At 42.0% G+C, this 5,474-nt stretch overlaps 1 protein-coding gene across 1 annotated transcript in view; it reads left to right on the forward strand.

Annotated features, from left to right (window-relative positions):
- Positions 1 to 4,892: 4,892 nt before the first annotated feature.
- Positions 4,893 to 5,474, forward strand: part of FAM189A2 (family with sequence similarity 189, member A2) — a 65,458-nt gene continuing 64,876 nt past the window's right edge. The window contains exon 1 of the mRNA XM_011948892.1: positions 4,893 to 4,945. The gene's annotated coding sequence lies outside the window, so the exon portion shown is untranslated. The remainder of the gene's footprint in view (positions 4,946 to 5,474) is intronic.

Here is a 5,474-nt window from a genome sequence, read left to right on the forward strand (position 1 = left end):
GTGCTGTGCAGAGCCCAAGCCAAGTCCCTCTTATTGTCTTTCCTCCAGCTTGACTGGCAGGATATCTCTGGGGGGCCTGAGGTCCTCTCTTTCATGAGTAGTTGCCAGGAACAAGAACACACACAGACACACACACACACACACACACACACACACACACACACACACTGCACATATGGAGGTACTAGAAACCCCTATCTGGAAGAGGAGTATTGGTCTCTGAGACGTGGCTTTAGAGGACTGTGCATCTCAAACCTTAGGGGAGATGTTACCAGTATATCTGTATAGACCTCACCCCACTGCAGACCTTATACATCAGGGTATCTGCAACTGGAGGCTTAGACTTTGTATAGTTTCTGAAGCTTCCCTGGTGACTCTGACAAGCACCTTAGACAAAGAGCTCCTTCGTCGGGGAATGGGTGGCTCTGTTCACATTATTACAAGACCACTTCTGTCGTTAACGCACAGCTGTCTCCTAAACATCTGTTTCAGGGGGTCTGTGCTTCACATTTGATTAACTAAAAGGCCTGTTCAACAGATTTCTCCAGAACAAAGAAACAGCCTCCATTCGTGAATTACAGCTTTGACTTCTACAGAAACTTGAAACTGCAGGAAGCTCTGATATAAGGTTACCCATAGATACACACACACTCACATACTTGTAGGACACACTTTAATTTTTATATATATATGTGTGTGTGTGTATATATATATATGTGTGTGTGTGTGTGTGTGTATGTATAGCTTATCTATTCTTGTAATTGATCAGCCATGAATAATTTTTAAAGCAGCTGGCTTGAATTATCTTTTGTGGGATTTGCATGGTAAGAAGTTTTCAGTATTTAATTTGAACAATGAGAAAAATATGGCTACAGCTCGTCTATTTGACAAATAAGTCTGTCTTGGGGCCAGAGGCATTAGGAATTCTTAACAACCAGTCTGCACCATTATTTCAGAAAAACCTAGTGCCTGATTTGCCCAGCTCTGCTCAGGGTTTCTTTCTTTCTTTCTTTTATTCTTCCTGTCTCTCTTAATTAAAAAAAACCTCACACAGCCCTTTCTCTGCAAAGTGAAATGTTATAATTGCTCTTAACACTCATCGATTTCCTCAGGGAAAAACCTAGGGCCATGGAACCTGAGGCCTTAAAGTTTAGAATAGTGAGCTTCCGCTTTTGTTGGGGAATTTTGAGACTATAAATTTATTCCACCCCCAAATTTACCTGCTTTTCTTAGTCCTTGTTCTCTTGCTGGCCATCTGAGAAATCATGGCGATGAGAATGACTGAATTTCAAAATCGCAGGCCTGGGGGGTATCCAAATGATTGCACAGCCCAACCTCAGGCTGATGATACTCACAAACCCGTTTCTTACAGGTGAAGCTACTGAGGCCAAGAAGCTCCTGACTGGGTCAGAGGCACACAATGGAGGAGGGGCTAGAACCCAGCAGCTGGTTTCTCCTACCATACCCTTCCCATTAGAATCCAGTAATCTAACTCCTTCTATGCATAAAGATCACCTGGGCAGTGGAGCTCCGCTGGGGGCCAGCAAAGCCCTTCCACCAATATATTTGCATGTATGTTTGCTTTCAAGTCAAATTCCCTACCTTCCTCTCCCATATAAGCATTCCCATATAAAAATTCTGGAGTCTAAATAATACTATCTACTAATGTTTCTTTGCATTTGTTAAAATGAAGGTTCCAGGCCTTCAGTCCAGAGTATCTGATCCCACAGGTGTGGGGGTAAGTGAATTAACTTGACATTCCCCTTTCCCACCCTGGCATGATCCTGTGGTCTTTGGAGCACACTTCAAGAAGCTGCTCCAGCCAGCATATTAACTGAGACTTCTAGAGTCCACTATGCCTTAATTCAGAGAAGCACTTCCTTTTTCTATAAAATATAAGACCTGGAGGATCTTGCCAGGGAACAGGTTTTGAGGAAAGAGTTTCTTCAACAGCTCTCACTCCAATGTGGAACAGCCTCCTTTAATTAACTGACAGATGGAGTCTTCTGAGAAGTGTGGAACGAACTGAGGAGTTTATTGAAAGGGTCCTTGGGAGACTGAGGTGGGTGGATCACGAGGTCAGGAGTTCGAGACCAGCATGACCAACATGGTGAAACCCTGTTGCTACTAAAAATACAAAAATTAACTGAGTGTGGTGGTGTGCACCTGTAATCCCAGCTATTCAGGAGGCTGAGGCAGGAGAATTGCTTGAGCCTGGGAGGTGGAGGTTGCAGTCAGCCAAGATCATGTCACTGCACTCCAGCCTGGGCAACAGAGTGAGACTCTGTCTCAAAAAAGAAAAAAAAAAGATGTCCAAGAAACCTGGGCAAAGAAACTGAACTCCTCAGTGGAGGAGACTCCTAGTGCAAGGAGTGGAAAATGAGGGACAGGGAGGGGAAGCATTAGTGGAAGGTGTATGGAACCTGCTTGGAGTTGAGCTTTGATCTTGAGGAAAACTGGCATACGGGTTCCACCAAACAACACACTTCAGCGATTGTTTCCTTGAACTTTGGCCTACATTAATGAAGAATCTGGGGCAAATTTTTCACAGGTTCTTCCTCACTTTATTCATTTTTGAGTTTTTTGATAATAACTTTATTGAGATATCATTCACATACCCTACATACAATTCACCCATTAATGTGTACAAGTCACTGGTTTTTAGTACATTCAGAATTGTACAATCATCAGTACAATCAATTTTAGAACATTTTCACCACCTTGAAAAGAACCCACATATCCTTTAGCCATCATCCCCCCACAATCTCGCCATTTCCCCAGCCCTAAGCAGCCGGTAAGCTACTTTCTGTCTCTACAAATTTCTCTATTCTAGACAATTTAGATAAATGGAATCATATAATATGTGGTCATTTGTGACTGGCTTTTTTCACTTAGCATAATGTCTAAAAATTTTTTAATTATTGTGGATATATAATAATTGTACATATTATGGGGTACATATGATATTTTGAAACTTAGTATAATGTTTTCAAGATTTCTACATGTAGCATAAATGAGCACCTCATTCCTTTTTTACTGACAAATATACTCCACTGGCTGCATATTCCTGTTTTGTTAATCCATTCATCCAGTTGATTGACATTTGGGTTCCTTCCACTTTTTGGTTGTTGTGAATAATGCTGCTATTTGTGCACTGATTTTTTGTGTGAATATGTTCATTTCTTTTGGGTATATACCTAGGAGTGGAATTAGTGGGTCAAATAACAATAAACACTATACTTGACTTCTTGAGAAATTGCCAGACTGTTTTCAAAAGTCATCACTTTTAAAAAAAATTTATTAAGACAAATGGAAATCAATGGCTCTGAATTATCCTATAAGAGCTTAATTACATACAGGTTGCTCAGATCTAACTAAAGGCTTAAGGTAATCAGGGTTTGGGAGATGCAAAGAATCAAGCTTGGTTTACAAAAATACCAAGCCCAAATACTTGAGATTTTTTATTGGCATAATTTTAAAGGTTGGGATAGTGTTATATGGATTTGCGTTTATAACCAGAAAAAGAAACTCAGTTTTAAATGTGGCCAATAACAACAACAACAACAAATGACTGTATGACAACTCTTAAATAGTAGCTTTGGAAAAGTCTTAGTTACCTTATGAGTAAAGCCTTTAAGATGATAAAATCATCTATGAATTTCAATTACTTCTGCTATCATCTGTTTCTGCATGGGGAAAAAGGGTTTAAAAATTTTAAGAATAAAGTATTTGGAAATACTTTACAGTATTTAAGTATAAAATATACACAGAGACGCACACAAATCATAACTGTAACTCCATGAATTTTCACAAAATGAACTTACTCATGTAATTGGTACCCACATCAAGAAAGAAATAGTCACCAGCACCCCTTGAAACCCTCTTTCCAGTCATAATCATGTCCCTCCCCAAGGACCAGAGGATATCCTGACTTCTAACAGCAACATTCTTAGACACAAATAATACATTTTTAATAGTAAGTTTCAGATGTCAAGAACTGGCCAATGAAATAGATTTGTTTAGTGGAGAGAATTTCTTAAGACTCAGTCAGACTTACTATATTGCATGGTGTTATACATGGTTAAAAATTAAATACTGTTAAGCTTGTATATAAAATAGAGTATAACCTCGGCCCAAAGAAGCTTTTCATTTAACATCAGCAGCAATTTAAGAGCATATACTGTATGGCATTTTTAAAATGAATCAACAGACTTTAAACCCTTATTTTGAAAGACATCTTCCTTTTCCTCTAGAATTTGAATTTATTCATAGGAGCAGTCTGTAAAGGAAGTCCTAGGCACCATTAATGACATGTGCTTTAATAATTTAAGAAGTGTATATGTAAACTTGGGCACATTGACAGTACATCACATTGTGGATTAAAGTGTAACGACCAATATAAATATAGCTTCCACAAACAGAGTATAAAAACTGACACACACTTTTCTTGGTTTATTGGGTGGGAGGATGTTAAATACCTTACGATAAGATAAGCTTTCCAATACTGGAACTGACTAACTGCCAAGAACACTGCTGTGGTTCTTATCAGGAAAAAAAGTCTATTATAATCATTTTAGGCACGAAACTTTCCACGCATTAGAATTCTTCCAAGGTGAAAAGCATATTACTAAGGGAATTCATTTTGCAAAGAGGAATCACCTTTTTTTTTCTCTAAAGATTTTTCATATATTACCAAAATAGTTTAGGATTTTATTAGGGTATTTCCTCGGAAGTTTGGGGGTTTCGTGTTCTACCAGGTGATGCCTAATAGATGCCTGATACAGCTCACGAGTCAATAAGAGGAGGATAGAGCGTAATCCTTGCCATGCGCTCCGGGCTGCCCCGGGTACTTTCTTTACGGATGCTGGATGCTTCCAAGGTAACCCAGTCCTTTCATTCCCGCTCCTACCGAGATGCCAGGAAAGCACTCTCGCGCCGATGCAGGGTAGGCAGGTCCTGCGCCCTGCGAGCGGTAACTGCGCTCGGCGTCGTCCTTCCCGAAGTCCTTGGCTTACGCCTCTTCCCATCGAGTCGCCCCAAAGCCCCTCCTCCAGCCATCCGCCTCCTTGTGGGGGCAAAAGTTTAAGAGCCGGCTCCCTTCTCATTAAAGCGCGCCGGGGCCTCTTTAGTGGCTGGACTGTAAAGGGGCCCGAGGGTCCACGGCGCTTTCCTCGCTCTTCTCTAGCCCCAGCTCGGCGGGTGGGGACAGACGCTGAGACTGTCGGTGGCCGGCGCTGACGCGTCCTGGCCGTGGGGTGCCTTCCAGCTCGAGGGACTTATTTAAATATTTGGGGCAGGGCACCTTGCCAGGACCCCAGAAAGCCGGCGCAGATTTGGCGGGGACCCCGAGGCTGTGGCGCACTTGCCCCAGCGCATTGCTAGCACGGGGTGCGCGTGGGTGAGAGTGAGGTTGCGCCTGGGGCAAGCGGGAGGCGGACCCGCCAGGCGGCAGGTGGGTGCGGCCGGCTGGAGCC

Source organism: Colobus angolensis, unplaced genomic scaffold (assembly GCF_000951035.1).
Source record: "Colobus angolensis palliatus isolate OR3802 unplaced genomic scaffold, Cang.pa_1.0 Scaffold286, whole genome shotgun sequence".
Lineage (NCBI taxonomy): Eukaryota > Metazoa > Chordata > Mammalia > Primates > Cercopithecidae > Colobus > Colobus angolensis.